We start from the raw sequence: 17526 nt of genomic DNA on the forward strand, positions 1-17526 counted from the left end.
GGAAGCAGTGTGTGTTTTACCAAAAAAAAAAAAAAAAAAAAAAGGTAGAAGATGAAAAACACGATATTTTTTATTAAAAATGACTGGAATATAAGGTCTGAAGGCAAAGTAATTATGACTTGAAATAGTGTTTTGCATAGTTCTGGAAAAATGTAACTACTCAAATGCAGTTATGTGGCTGCTGTGGTAATTCTTTTACCTGTATTTTATTCCCCTCCTGCCTCATATGCTGTTATACTCTGCTCTTTCACACAGCAGGCAGCTGAGTTGCAAGAACTTTGTCAAAAGAACTTTGAATATGATTCTGACAACGTTGGTGGCCAGAATTTTTTTTGGCCTTTTTAGGAGACAGGTGAATAACACAGAGAGTTAAGGGGGAAAGGAACCCTTTTAGGCGACAGAAGCTGTAAGTTGCCAGTCACAAATACAAATGAACTTACTTGCCAAAACTGACTAACTAATTAAGAAAGAAAGAAAAAGAATAAAAAGAAAGAAAAAGAAGAGTATTTGAATTTGATTCTAATCTCATATAAACCAGATTACATGCTTTTTAAGGAATGTAAGATCCATAGCTTTACATTTCATCTGAATAACAAATATCAATTAGGAGTACATCATGAATAATACATATGAGTATCTAAGGTATACAATGTTAGGAAAGAAGGTCTCTGTAGAGGTAGCTGGCAGATGTTTCTGGTATGTGTGAAGTTACCCAAAATCGGGCTGTTGAAAAATATTATTCTTCTATAACTACATCTTTATTAGAAATTCAGGAAGTACTTACAATGTTGTTTGAACAACTTCCCAGCATGTAAGTTATGTGGCAAAGCTTAGATGTGGTGAAAATATGATGGATTAGAATGAGACTTTACATCTTTAAAAGAGAAAGATGTTCAGTTGCATTGTCAAAGGAGCTATACTTATTTGAATTAACGGCTGCTGACTTTTGCCTGGGGTTTTTTCCAGATGTCAACAGAAAGGATAAATATAATCCTTAATTACTCTCCTTGCATTTGCCAAGAACCCAGGCCAAGTTCAGGTGAATAGCACAGAGAGTTGAGGGGAAAGAAAGCCTGTAATCCCTTCACCATTCCTTGAAAGTACGATTAATGCCATATTAATTGAAATGGTTTCATTTTGTTCAGACTATTTCTTGAAAATGCAGGCACTAAGAAATGTCTGCATGGGGAATGGTAAGGGTAAGCAGGGATGAAGTGAGAGAGTGGCATGGACATATATACACTACCAAATGTAAAATCGATAGCTAGTGGGAAGCAACTGCATAGCACAGGGAGATCAGCTCAGTGCTTTGTGTCCACCTAGAGGGGTGGGTGGGAGGGAGATGCAAGAGGGAGGAGATATGGGGATATATGTATATGTATAGCTGATTCACTTTGTTATACAGCAGAAACTAACACACCATTGTAAAGCCGTTATACTCCAATAAAGATGTTAAAAACAATGTCTGTTGTTATGTTTTAGTTGAAATGGATTTTTAAAATATTTTAAATGATGTTGTTATTGATCTCTTGTAAATAACAGCTGAGTACACTGCCCTAAAAAACCAACACAATGAAACTCTCGTCTTATCCATTGAAATTTTAGAACCCATTGATGACGAAGCATCAGGATCCATCAGTCACTCTTTTGAGAGTGCACTGAGGAAGCAAATTTCAGGAGCAAGAGTAATATCTTTTTAACAGTGTGGTACCTGATAGCAGAATGGTAATGTAACATTGACCAAGCACCCAAAGTTCACTGGCATCAATTTCCTTTTGTAAAACCGAGAGGTGTTAAGGTCCTTTCTGGCAGGTATCTTAACTACTTGAGAGGACTGGTCCTCCTCTAAATTTGGTGATATTTGTAGATTTTGCAAGAAAATAGTTGGAAAAGCTCCTTTAGGGAATGAAAGAATAAATTTCTCTGGTTCATTTTTCTTTTTTACTGCTGAAACTGAAGTATGTTCTTTTTTCCCTCCCTCCCTTTCTTCTTTCTTCCTCCTTCCATGATGTTCCTCTGTTTCCTCCTTTTGTTTCACTTTACTCCCTCTCTCCCTTCTTTGTTACCTTTATTTCTATTTTTGGTCTCAGATGCTTATTAAAATCCACAAAAACTACCAAAACATCTGCTTGAGTTAAGATGCTTATTGGTTTTCTTAAATTGAAAGTTCAGAGGTATTCTGGCTTCAGCTGATAGTTGATCAAAGACACCCTGAGTACCTTGTTTCTTTCCACTTCTGTACTTACCTTCTGCAGGGTCAACTTCTTTGTGATTCAGGCTTCCCTTTAAAGATTACTTCTTTTTTTGATAACTTTCATGGGAAATCAGGAAAAACTTTTGCCCCGAAACTCATCTTTTCCATAGCCAAAATTGAACCTGACCCAAATCTGAAGTCATTGTTAGCCAAGCAAATGAAATTTCTGATGTGCTTAAGCCAAGGTATTTCAATTTGGGCTCAATACCACCCCAAATGCATGGCCTAAGATGAAGGAGATGTGATTCACTAAAAGGAATCTGCCTGCTACACTCAGTCTCTGGGGGATTTCACTTAGTCCTGGGACTTTAAATTTAATAAAACGCTAGTAACTATATTTTACAAATATGTAATACATAATAACCAGTCAATTATATATATACATACATATGTATGTGTATATGTGTATATATACGCACACATATTTCCAATGTGTGTATATATATGTATGTATGCATATATGTATATATATATCTATCTCTCCAGTGTGGGACACTCCTCTTCAATTTTTTTTCTGCATCCAGTTTCCTACTCAACACTTCTACTTTGACATCTAATAGGCTCCTACAATTTAGCATGTCTCAAATCAAACTCTTGATTTACATCCCCTATGCACTACTTTGCTCTTCTATTCTTTCCTATCAGTAAAAATTTACCCAGTTGCTCAGTACAAACATTTTGGAGTCATTCTTGATACTTTTTCCTCCCACTTTGGATCTGTTTGGCTCCATATTCATTATGTATCCTGACTCCACCCACCCGCCCTCCACTGCCACTACTGCTCTCATAAAGCTACCATCATCTCATTTCTATAATAACCTCATGACTCTTCTTGGGGCTTCAGCTCTCACCCCCTTATTTTATTCTATTCTATCCTATTCTATTCTATTATCTATAAACAATGATGTCTTAAAAACATTATTCAGATTTTGTGAGAAAGCCTAGTGTCATTCCATCACACTGAGAATAATTTCCAAATTTCTTAATATGACATAAAAGGTCCTTCATAATCTGACCCTTGTATGTCTCACCACCTTCATTGTTTCCCCATTTATAATCTCTGCTCCGGTTATGTGCCTTTCTGGCAGTTCCTCAAGAGCAATAAGTACTTTTACTGTTCTAAGTTTCTTCACTTGCTCTTCCCTCTGCCTGAAATGCTCTTCCCTAAGGTCTTGTCATAATTCAGCTTAGTTCCTCATTTTTTTTTCCCATGTCACAACTCAGATTTTACTTTTTCAAAGAAAACTTTTCTGACACTCCCATTGCCACCTAAAATTGCCTCCCTCTCATCATTTTTAACTATCCCCTTACCCTGCTTTATTTTTAAAAATAATTTTTCAACTTTTTTTCAAAGTGCTACCTAATATTATATGTATGCATACATATCCTATATCCTATCCCATCCCATCCTATCCTATCCTATCATCATTTATCACACTTGCATGCAACCTCCATGAATGCAGGAACTTTGTTTCATTCACTTCTGTATCCACAGTACATAGAACACTGGTTGGAATATAATGAATGCTCAATAAATATATAATGAATAGAAGTCTATAATGGTAGTTTTCAAACTAAATTCTAGTATGAGCTGCAATGTGAAATAGCAGTGCCTTAAAATTATTTTCTAACATTTATTTTCCTGGTATGATAACTAAAAGGTTTGTTACCCATTCTGGGTGCTGCTATTCATTCTTCCTTTTTCCTATTCTTTGTGTGTGTGTATGCATGTGTGTGTGTGTGTGTGTGTGTGTGTGTGTGTGGCTTGCCTTTAGTTCTTTTTCTTTAGTGGATCCATAAGAACCACCAATGAGTAGAAGAAAATCAATTATGTATTTGGGAGACTATTTGTAATGATTAATTAATCATCCATTCTTCTGTTAAAGATGAATACTTTTTTTCTTTTGGTGAAGTATTTAGTATTTACTGAGCAGAGATAGAGTCTGCCTAAGTTGTAGGTGTTGAAGTCCTGGAGTTCACAATCATGTTAATATATTATTTTTGCGGGATACCTGTGTTTTTATGTAAGAAATAGTGGGCTAATGCATTTTGTACTTCAGCTATTTCACCTTTCCTATTTGCTATAATGTTAAACATGTCCTATTCTGTGGGACTTTGTAATGTGCCTTTGAGACAGAAATGCATGTGTGGGAAAGCATTTTTAAAAGGCCTTATTATACATCATTTATTTGTTATGTTATAATTTACCAGTACTTTATTGGGCCTCATCTGTCGAAACTTGATAAAGGATAGTTAACTGCAGGCAAAGTCCAGATTTGGGGATTCTTTCATCTACCATTAGAATAAGAACTTGCATGTACACCATTAACTATATAGATTCCAAAGCATGGTTAAAGCATGACATTATCTCTTTCAAGCCTGGTGCTATGAAATTATCTTATTATATAAACAAATAAATACAGGATTTAGGGAAAAAGTTTTATGTCATATTTTTCTTCTTATTTTGGGAACACTTAATCTTTTAGAATGATTACAAATTTATTAAAAGCATTAAGCATTTTAGTTCAGTCCACTCTTAAGGTGAAGGGAATTGGGCTCTACCTTTTGAAGGTAGGATTATCAAAGAATTCACAGACATATACTAAATCTGTAATACCTTTGGGGGGAAGGGAGGAGGTAGTTACTGGGACGGAACATAGAATGAGGGACTTGAGGGACATGGCAGATACACTATTTCTTGATTGAATATTGCTTACATTGGTGTGTTTCCTTTGTGAAAATTCCCTGTGCTCTACACTTTTGTGAATTTTCTGTATGTGTGTTATATTACTATAAAAGAGTTAAAATGCTTAGTGCTAATTTTGATCATGTTTCACTAAAACAGTTAGCCATTTGAAGAGATACTTTAAAAAAGATACACAGGATAAAAAATATTGTTAAGTGCAAACAGGCTAATTAATCATGTAGATGTGCCATTTCTCTGTTGAAGCAAATATTGCAGAATAAGTTGATATTTCCCAGGTCCACCAGAATACCAAATATGCTAGCATAAATTATCACAATATATGATGGTTCAGGGCACCTCTAGTTCTCAGAATTCATGAAAGCAATACATTTTTTTCTTGCTCAATTACAGTTAGTTAGAAGATTAAATAATTTTCCTTAGAATTGTAGTTATGCTGGCTTCATGATATATGTTTGCACAAGATGCATCAGGACAAGGAAAGATCCTGCAGAGAATATGAGTTCTGTGGCCCTAGAGTCACTATTTGGTACTAAGTGGTTGTGGCATTGTCTCAAATATTGGAGATGCAGATGCACCTTGGATTTACTAAAGAATTACATTTTCCATTACATTTGTCTCTGTGTTAAATGCTGTTATGAAAAATGAGCAGATAAGTAAGAGATTCTCTTGGGTGTAGAATATACAGGAAGAGAGGAAACTTGCACAAGCCTCTTAGATAGCCTCATCCACCAGAGGGGAGACAGCGGAAGCAAGAAGAACTACAATCCTGCAGCCTGTGAAACAAAAACCACATTCACAGAAAGATAGACAAAATGAAAAGGCAGAGGACTACGTACCAGATGAAGGAACAAGATAAAACCCCAGAAAAACAACTAAATGAAGTGGAGATAGGCAACCTTCCAGGAAAAGAATTCAGAATAATGATAGTGAAGATGATCCAGGACCTCAGAAAAAGAATGGAGGCAAAGATTGAGAAGATGAAAGAAATGTTTAACAAAAACCCAGAAGAATTAAAGAACTAACAAACAAAGATGAACAATACAATAAATGAAACGAGAACTCCACTAGAAGGAATCAATAGCAGAATAACTGAGGCAGAAGAATGGATAAGTGACCTGGAAGACAGAATGGTGGGATTAACTGCTGCGGAGCAGAATAAAGAAAAAAGAATGAAAAGAAATGAAGACAGCCTGAGAGACCTCTGGGACAACATTAAACGCAACAACATTCTCATTATAGGGGTCCCAGAAGGAGAAGAGAGAGAGAAAGGACCCGAGAAAATATTTGAAGAGATTATAGTTGAAAACTTCCCTAACATGGGAAAGGAAATAGCCACCCAAGTTCAGGAAGCACAGCAAGTCCCATACAGGATAAACCCAAGGAGAAACATGCCGAGACACATAGTAATCAAATTGGCAAAAATTAAAGACAAAGAAAAATTATTAAAAGCAGCAAGGGAAAAATGACAAATAATATACAAGGGAACTCCCATAAGGTTAACAGCTGATTTCTCAGCAGAAATTCTGCAAGACAGAAGGGAGTGGCATGATATACTTAAAGTGATGAAAGGGAAAAACCTACAACCAAGATTACTCAACCAGCAAGGATCTCATTCAGATTCGATGGAGAAATCAAAAGCTTTACAGACAAGCAAAAGCTAAGAGAATTCAGCACCACCAAACCAGCTCTACAACAAATGCTAAAGGAAGTTCTCTAAGTAGGAAACACAAGAGAAGAAAAGGACTTGCAAAAGCAAACCCAAAACAATTAAGAATATGGTCATAGGAACATACATATCAATAATTACCTTAAACATGAATGGATTAAATGCTCCAACCAAAAGACACAGGCTCACTGAATGGATAGAAAAATAAGACCAATATATATGCTGTCTACAAGAGCCCCACTTCAGACCTAGGGGCACATACAGACTGAAAGTTGAGGGTATGGAAAAAGATATTCCATGCAAATGGAAATCAAAAGAAAGCTGGAGTAGCAACACTCATATCAGATAAAATAGACTTTAAAATAAAGAATGTTACAAGAGGCAAGGAAGGACACTACATAATGATCAAGGGATCAATCCAAGAAGAAGATATAACAATCATAAAATATATGCACCCAACATAGGAGCACCTCAATATATAAGGCAAGTGCTAAGAGCTATAAAAGATGAAATCGACAATAACAGAGTAATAGTGGGGGACTTTAACACCTCACTTACACCAATCATCCAAAATGAAAATTAATAAGGAAATACAAGCTTTAAATGACACAATAGACCAGATAGATTTAATTGATATTTATACGACATTCCATCCAAAAACAGCATATTACACTTTCTTCTCAAGTACGCACAGAATATTCTCCAGGATAGATCACATCTTGGGTCACAAATCAAGCCTCAGTAAATTTAAGAAAATTGAAATCATATCAAGCATCTCTTCTGACCACAACGCTATGAGATTAGAAATGAATTACAGGAAAAAAAGGTAAAAAACAAAAACACATGGAGGCTAAACAATACGCTACTAAATAACCAAGAGATCACTGAAGAAGTCAAAGAGGAAATCAAAAAATACCTAGAGACAAATGACAATGAAAACACGATGATCCAAAACCTATGGGAAGCAGCAAAAGCAGTTCTAAGAGGGAAGTTTATAGCTATACAAGCCTACCTCAAGAAACAAGAAAAATCTCAAATAAACACCCTAACCTTAAACCAAAAGGAACTAGAGAAAGAAGAACAAACAAAACCCAATGTTAGCAGAAGGAAAGAAATCATAAATATCAGAGCAGAAATAAATGAACTAGAAACATGAAAACAATAGCAAAGATCAGTAAAACTAAAAGCTGGTTCTTTGAGAAGATAAACAAAATTGATAAACCATTAGCCAGACTCATCAAGAAAAAGAGGGAGATGACTCAAATCAATAAAATTAGAAATGAAAAAGGAGAAGTTACAATGGACACTGCAGAAATACAAAGCATCATAAGAGACTACTACAAGCAACTCTATGCCAATAAAATGGACAACCTGGAAGAAATGGACAAATTCTTACAAAGGTATAACCTTCCAAGACTGAACCAGGAAGAAATAGAAAATATGAACAGACCGATCACAAGTAATGAAATTGAAACTGTGATTAAAAATCTTCCAACAAAGAGAAGTCCAGGACCAGACGGCTTCACAGGTGAATTCTATCAAACATTTAGAGAAGAGTGAACACCCATCCTGCTCAAACTCTTTCAAAAAATTGCAGAGGAAGGAACACTCCCAAACTCATTCTATGAGGCCACCATCACCCTGATACCAAAAGCAGACAAAGATACTAGCAAAAAAGAAAATTACAGACCAATATCACTGATGCATATAGATGCAAAAATCCTCAACAAAATACTAGCAAACAGAATCCAACAACACATTAAAACGATCATACAGCATGATCAAGTGGGATTTATACCAGGGATGCAAGGATTCTTCAATATATGCAAATCAATCAATGTGATACACCATGTTAACAAATTGAAGAATAAAAACTATATGATCATCTCAATAGAGGCAGAAAAAGCGTCTGAAAAAATCCACAACCCATTTATGGTAAAAAATCTCCAGAAAGTGGGCATAGACAACATAATAAAGGCCATATATGACAAACCTACATCAAACATCATTCTCAGTGGTGAAAAACTGAAAGCATTTCCTCTAAGATCAGGAACAAGACAACGTTGTCCACTCTCACCGCTATTATTCAACATAGTTTTGGAAGTCCTAGCCATGGCAATCAGAGAAGAAAAAGAAATAAAAGGAATACAAATTGGAAAAAAAGAAGTAAAGCTGTCACTGATTGCAGATGACATGATAGTATACATAGAGAATCCTAAAGATGCTACCAGAAAACTACTAGAGCTAAGCAATGAATTCGGTTAAATAGCAGGATACAAAATTAATGCACAGAAATCTCTTCCATTCCTATACACTAATGATGAAAAACCAGAAAGAGAAATTAAGGAAACAATCCCATTTACCATTACAGCAAGAATAATAAAATACCTAGGAATAAACCTACCTAGGAAGACAAAAGACCTGTATGCAGAAAACTATAAGAAACTGATGAAAGAAATTAAAGATGATACCAACAGATGGAGAGATATACCATGTTCTTGGATTGGAAGAAACAATATTATGAAAATGACTATACTACCCAAAACAATCTATAGATTCAATGCAATCCCTATCAAATTACCAATGACATTTTATGGAACTAGAACAAAAATCTTAAAATTTGTATGGAGACACAAAAGACCCCGAATAGCCAAAGAAGTCTTGAGGGAAAAACATGGAGCTGGAGGAATCAGACTCCCTGACTTCAGACTATACTACAAAGGTACAGTAATCAAGGCAATATGGTACTGGCACAAAAACAGAAACATAGATCAATGGAACAAGATAGAAAGCCCAGAGATATACCCACGCACCTATAGTCAACTAATCTATGACAAAGGAGGCAAGGATATAAAGTGGAGAAAAGACAGTCTTTTCAATAAGTGGTGCTGGGAAAACTGGACAGGTACACATAAAAGAATGAAATTAGAACACTCCCTATCACCATACACAAAAATAAACTCAAAATAGATTAAAGACCTAAATGTAAGACCAGACACTATAAAACTCTTAGAGGAAAACATAGGAAGAATACTCTTGACATAAATCACAGCAAGATCTTTTTTGATCCACCTTCTAGAGTAATGGAAATAGAGACAAAAATAAACAAATGGGACCTTATGAAACTTAAAAGCTTTTGCACAGCAAAGGAAACCATAAAGAAGACAAAAAGACAGCCCTCAAAATGGGAGAAAATATTTGCAGATGAATCAATGGACAAAGGATTAATCTCCAAAATATATAAACAGCTCATGCAGCTCAATATTAAGAAAACAAACAACCCAATCCAAAAATGGGCAGAAGACCTAAATAGGCATTTGTCCAAATAAGTCATACAGATATAAATGTGCTACATTTCAAGTAGCACATTAAATGCTGCTCAGCATCACTAATTATTAGAGAAATGCAAATCAAAACTACAGTGAGGTATCACTTCACACCAGTTAGAATGGGCATCATCAGAAAATCTACAAACAACAAATGCTGGAGAGGGTGTGGAGAAAACGGAACCCTCTTGCACAGTTGGTGGGAATGTAAATTGATACAGCCACTATGGAGAACAGTATGGAGGTTCCTTAAAAAACTAAAAATCGAACTACCACAAGACCCAGCAATCCCACTTCTGGGCATGTACCCACAGAAAACCATAATTCAAAAAGACACATGCACCCCAGTGTTCATTGCAGCACTATTTACAATAGCCAGGTCATGGAAACAACCTAAACGCCCATAGACAGATGAATGGATAAAGATGATATGGTACATATATGCAATGGAACGTTACTCATACATAAAAAGGAATGGAATTGGGTCATTTGTTGAGATGTGTATGGATCTAGAGACTGTCATACAGAGTGAAGTGACTCAGAAAGTGAAAAACAAATATACTAATGCATGTATGTGGAACCTAGAAAAATGGTACAGATGAACTGGTTTGCAGGGCAGAAGTTGAGACAGATGTAAAGAACAAATGTATGGATACCAAGGGGGGAACGCTGCAGGGGGGTGGGGAGGTGGGTGTGATGAATTGGGCGATTGGGATTGACATGTATACACTGATGTGTATATAACTGATGACTAATAAGAACCTGCTGTATAAAGAAATAAATAAAATAAAATTCAAAAATTAAAAATAATGGTTAAAATGCTAAAAAAATGCTGTAAAATATATAGTCTTTGTAGTACTTTATGATGAGATGGGAGTGACCATGATTATTGTTTATGCATCCAGAGGTTTGCTCTTTATCTTGTGACAATATAAAAAAGAATCCTTGAACTTAACAATGAATTATGTACTTTTGTTTTGCAAAAATAATACCGTTCCAATTTTATTAACCTTTTTTTTTTCTTGGTAATAAATAGCTATTAATCGTATGAAACCTACTACATATTTCCTAAAATTCTGTTGATTTAAGGTAAAATGATGTTTTAACTGAATGAGAAAGCAACTACTTTCTGAAAGAAACTTTGCTACGGGGAGATGATTTCAAAAATAGATGTTGGGAAATATTTCTATTGTTATGTGATTTTCTTGCCAAAAACAATGTGCATCACCTAGAAAAATTCTTGTATTGACACACTTAAAATACTTGAAACAGTTTCCTTAGATTTTGATTGCATTTAATAAAAATGTAAAAAAAAAAAAAAAGAATGTATGGGAAGAGGTATCTCAGCCAATTCACTGACCATTCTTAAAGTCAGATCCCTCAATCCCATTGAAACAGGGCTAACACACGTTTTAAAGACCTGAAGTTAAATCCTGTGACTTAAAGTTTCATCCACTGCTCTCTCTCTCTCTCTCTCTCTCTCTCTCTCTATATATATATATATATATATATATATAAATTTATTTATTTATATTTGGCCATGTTTGCTCTTCATTGCTGTGCACAGGCTTTCTCTAGTTGCGGTAAGTAAGGGCTACTCTTCATTGCGGTGCACGGGCTTCTCATTGCAGTGGCTTCTCTTGTTGTGGAGCACGGGCTCTAGGCACGTGGACTTCAGTAGCTGTGGCTCGTGGGCTGTAGAGCGCAGGTTCAGTAGTTGTGGTGCATGGGCTTAGTTGCTCCGCAGCATGTGGGATCTTCCCGGACCAGGGCTCGAACCCGTGTCCCCTGCATTGGCGGCAGATCCTTAACCACTGCGCTACCAGGGAAGTCCCCATCCACTGCTTTTTTAAACCTCTGAAATTACCTCCATGATGATGAATTCTGGTTCTACTGATATGTGACATTAGAAAAGTGACAAGGGATGTTTGAGAATTATGGCAGAGTGTACTTTGGAGAGGTTCCATTTTCCATATGTAAAGCTACTAGGTTCACTCTTTATGTAATTCTGAACTGAAATGAAAATTAATATATGGTAGTCAGAGTTCACCTCTTTAGAGTACTTATCTTGAGAATACCACTTTTTTCTAAGTGTTCATTAGCAAAAGTAATAAATCAAATATTCTCTCCCAAATAATCATGCATTAAAAAACTATTCCAGAACCAGGGTACAAATGTGCATCATCTGAATTAACTAAAGAACAATTTTTTAAAAACTTAAAGATCAATTTTAAGCAGGTGCTAGGATTTTATTAACTATTGTTTTACTTGCCACAAAAGGGAGCCATCTCTCTTTGTCAATCAAGGCTCATACACTCCATTTAGAATTTTTGACATATGTACATATAAATAGAGCATGTGAATAAGAGCAGGATATTTAGGCAACTCTTTTAGCAGAGTTCTGAAGGATGGGGTTGCGCACACTAATAATATGATTATCAAAATTGTTTCTGATGATGTATAGTATTGAAAAATGGGTATGATGATTTCTTAGTCTGCACTCTACCTAAGGGAAATGGAAATAGTTGAAAAGATGCACAGCAGTTAAAAAGATCAGGATACTGAAAGATCAGTTATCATTATTACAGTAAATTTGGTCTGGAACATTTGAAGATGAGCCTGAGCCCTTGTTTGATAACCATTGCTCTGAAGAAACCTGCGAATGATTTCCCTTGGAAGTAGAGTAAGGAAGATAATTCCAAAAGGACCTTCTTGATTACAGTTAATAAGCTTTCAGTCTGTAATGATGTCAATACACATGGAATAAACAAATTTCTGAAGTGGACTTCTGAATTCAATGGGTCCTCAGGGTTTTTCTTACGTAAAAATGGTCCTTTGTTTGTGTGTCTTAAGAGTGGAGGTCTATATGTGTAGGTCCATTTGTATGTGGAAATTGGAATTCACATGTATGGTCTATCTAGAGAATACAAATTGTCACTTTCATGTACATTTAGTTATTTGCACTGATGTCTGTGAGATTAAATATTATCCAATAGGAATGGCATAGTAATTCTTATTTTATTTACATTTTATAGTTTTGTACCAGATGTGTGTCACTTCATGTGTAGCACTTATGACTCAGAAACAACTCCATTTTAAGCCTGTATTTCTGAATATATATGTGTTTGTAGGCTTCTATTTTAAGAATATAAAGTTCAATTCTATTCACCTGAACAGTGTTATTCAAGTGGGATATTGTGTGGGATAGCCTAGGCCAGAGAACTATATTTGGTGAATGCCATGGTAATGAAAGACAGAGGAGAACAGGGCTTTGGAGCAAGACAGCTTGGCTTTGAATCCTGCTTACAGTACTTACTCGCTATTTGGCTTTAGTCCATAGTTTCTTTACCTGTAAAATGTGAATAATGATGATAATAACACCTACCTCATAGGATATTTTTCAAATTAAATGAGATAAAGAGTGAAAAGCACCTATATGTTACTTGAAATACACTGAACCATGAATAGCCAGCAGACATTATTGTAATTCTTTCTAGATCAGTGAACTTCATGAAAGGGGTGGTGATGGTGGTAGAACTGCCTTCTATTACATTTCCAACCCAACCAACTGCCTCACCACTATGTGGTGTGGGCCAAAAGAGCAAAGAGATGGTCTTCCCTGGTGGCGCAGTCGTTGAGAGTCCGCCTGCCGATGCAGGGGACACGGGTTCGTGCCCCGGTCCGGGAAGATCCCACATGCTGCGGAGTGGCTGGGCCCATGAGCCATGGCCGCTGAGCCTGCGCGTCCGGAGCCTGTGCTCCGCAACGGGAGAGGCCACAACAGTGAGAGGCCCGCATACCACAAAAAAAAAAAAAAAAAGCAAAGAGATTACAGATGGCCTGGAACAAACCATTCCCTCTGCCTGAGAAATAATTTAAAATGAATTTTGAGGTTTAGTCTTCACAGTTCATCAATACTCTACCACTTAATAGACAGAATTAGAAGGCCTAAAGAGGAACGGCACATTAAGCTTTCAAAATTTGGTATTCCAGGGCAGTTTGGAAGAATTCCTTCAAGATAGACATACGTGCCAGGATTGAAGAATAAAAATGAGGCATAGAGTTATTTAGAGAACATTCACCATTCCAAAAGGCAATCTGGGTAATTCATAGCAAATAGTGGCAACTTTATAAGACATCATCATCAATAAACATTTATAAGCATTCACCAGGACCAAGACCATACCTGGCACTAGAAATTACTGAATGATTGCTTAACTCCAAGTTTCATTTTGGTTCTGGAGACATGGTCATGCATTAATGCATAAGGGAGTGTTCATGATGGGAAATGACCACAGTAAGATTTTATCATGACTACTGAAAAGCATGCCACACATGGTTTCCAATTTTTGATGAAGCAACTAAAAATACGAGATGTTCAAATGCGTCATATTCATCAATAAGACTTTAATGTATAAGTTGTTCTAATGAAATTTTTTTATATAAATTTTTTAAATTTTTATTTTATTTTTGACTGCGTTGGGTCTTCATTGCTGTGCGTGGGCTTTCTCTAGTTGCAGCAAGCTGGGGCTACTCTTGGTTGCAGTGTGCGGGCTTCTCATTGTGGTGGCTTCTCTGGTGGTGGAGCACAGTCTCTAGAGCACAGGCTCAGTCATTGTGGTGAACGGGCTTAGTTGCTCCGCGGCATGTGGGATCTTCCTGGACCAGGGCTCGAACCCATGTGCCCTGTATTGACAGGCAGATTTTTTAACACTGTGCCACCAGGGAAGCCCCCAGTGAAATGTTTAAAAGCCTTGTAAACAACACTGTCTTTGATGCTTTTTCTTTTACCATTTTATACTATTCAGTTTTGTGAGAGCTTTATAACCAGTCATACACACACACACACACACACACACACAGTGAAACCACACACAAAGAGAGTTCTCTCAGAAAAATATTTGAAGATTCAAACTTTATTTTAAGCCACAGCAGGATGCTTTAGAGCAGATAGAGTGAGAACTAATGAGTTATCCATTTGCACCAAGACTCTAAACTCTATCTTGCCAGTAGACTTGATATAATTCATGTTAGCCTGGCAAGAACAGATTAAGAATGGAAAGTGTGGGCTCACTCATATATTGTGTTTGGCTCACTAACAACATTAGTGTACCTTGTTAACTAACTATATATTTCAGCATTGAATGCTATGCAAATGACATTAAAATTATCTTTTATTTTCAGGAAGGAGCTCTTAATTACTATATGGTTATGTCTATCTTTAATAAAATGTCTCATTTTTTCTTTTGTAGAAGAGAAACTAACAGAGCAATACCCTAGACCAGGGGACTCTGCAGACTTTGTAGACAGGTCACAGGGATTCATTCTGTTAAAATGCAGATTCATTAGGTTTGGGGAGGAACCTGAAAAATTTGCATTTCTAACAACTTCCTGTTGATGCTTTTGCATGTAGTTCATGCACCATGTTTTCAGTAGCAAAACCTGAGCTAACATATTGGCTCACATAACTTCATTTTAAATGGAAGTACCTGAAATCTAGGGAAAAGTGTGCCTTGGTCATTATTGGAATTTGGTTGCTTTGAGTTCCAGAACTATGAGGAAAGACATTCTAATCATCTTCTATGAACCTGTGACAGCAAATTTTATATTCCAGGTTACTCCTTGTTTTATGTAAGAGTTCTTTCAGATTTCCTAACCTATGTCAGTAGTGAAGCCACATTTTTGTTTTCGTTGTAAATTTATGAGGATGGCTGATCAGAAGGGAAGCCACACTCTGTAAACAAAATCTGAAATGTTTATTTCTATTTCTTTGCAAGTTAACATAGAAGACTGTGTTTTCAGTCTTGGATCTTACAACCTGTTGTCTTATTTTAGTGCTTCATTTATTATGTATTGGGTTAAAATTTTAAAAGAGTATCAGATATAGTTTACCTTTTATATACTTCTTTTTTCTTTGCATACTGAAACATTTCTCCCAATAGAACTAGTTTGAGAAGTTGAGGCATATTGCCCATTGAAAGGAGCGCAGAAATAATCTAAAGGGAATGAAGAGTCAAATTCTTGGCTTTTGAGCTCCCAGGTAGACTTTTAAAAATCTACTGCCAAGTCAATAGTCTGAAAGTCAAAGCTCCTTTGAGTTGGAATGGGTAGAATTCATTGAGAGAACAGTTTTGTTTTGTTTTGTTTTGTTTGAATTCCAAAAGATGGGCTCTGAATATCAAGAGCAAAACCTGGAGGACTCAGGGCACAGGGTTTACACAATAAACCACAGACTGGGGAAGACTATATGAATGACATGAAAGCATTGTGCCCACTCAAATGGAGCCAGCTTTGTTTTGATCAGTGGTTGAGAGAAGATCAGAGGGATTGTGACTAGAACTCAGAGGCTGCCTGGAATCATGGTGGGTGTAGGGGTAGATAGTGGGGCTGGAGACTATATAAAGCACAGATATGTCTAGGGGGATGTGGGAATAGAAGAGTCACATGCCCTCCCTTACCAAGTATAGTTGGTGAGGCTACAAGCCTCTCTGGAACACTGGTATCTAGTGTGTTGTTGGAAGAACAGAGCAGCAGAGGCTGAGAGGAATACCTTGGACACTTGGCCTGGTGGACTCTCTCAAAGTGCTGTCCTATTAAGTTGGGGAAGGAGATCTTACAGCCTGGGTCAGGGTGAGGAACAGATACATGCTTGGACTGGGTAAAAATACTATTGAGGCCATCAGCAGAAAATATCAATTTTATGAAGGAGACTAGATGAGATGAGTTACATACAACGTGGAGAGTTAAGAGTCCTGGGCAAGATGTCCAACAACACAAACAGCCCTTCAGAACATAGATTACCTCCAGTAAGAAAGGAAAGGGAAGTCAGATGGGGATGAGAGTGGTGGAAGAATCCTAAGGAGTGACTGCAGTTGACTGAGTTGTATTAAACAGAGATCAAGGTTTAATGTAGAAGTGACGCTGGTTAACTTGAATTGCAAAGACTGAGTTATCCTTTCATTGTTGGGAATAGAGGAATTGAAGCTCATGAGGTAAATTCAGTTTAACAGTGTGTCGACTGAAAAGAAGTGCACAACTTAAAAGGTGAAAGTTATGTTTTATTTGGTGGACAAAACTGAAGACTTAAGCCAAGGACACAGCATCTCAGATAATTCTGAGAGACTTCTCCAAAGTCTCCAAAGTCTCCCCCCAAAGAGTGGGGAGAGCTAGGATATATAGGAGTTTTTGCAACAAAGCCAGGTGGTTGGAACATGAAAAGATGACTATTTCTAAAAGAAAACCAGATATCTCAAGGTAAGGAATTTAGTGCTTTTCTATGTATGGGAATATGCAAGAGTCTGGGCTCACTGAAATCATTACTTTGATATGCACCTCAGCTATCTGGGGCCAGCATCCTGTGTTTTCTCATCCTGCATCTTTGCAGGGTACACCATAGGGGTGACTGCAGCAGTTGACTGCTAGATGGCAGGCATTCTTTGTTTCCATCCTGAGTTCCCTCAGGGCTTACTGTTGGGGCAGCTGTAATGTGGTGGCTTGATGGCTGCAACAGCCTTTGTTTACTGATATGGCAGACAATATTTTAGTTCTCAAATGTAATAATAAAATTACGATT

Source organism: Mesoplodon densirostris, chromosome 3 (genome assembly GCF_025265405.1).
Source record: "Mesoplodon densirostris isolate mMesDen1 chromosome 3, mMesDen1 primary haplotype, whole genome shotgun sequence".
Lineage (NCBI taxonomy): Eukaryota > Metazoa > Chordata > Mammalia > Artiodactyla > Ziphiidae > Mesoplodon > Mesoplodon densirostris.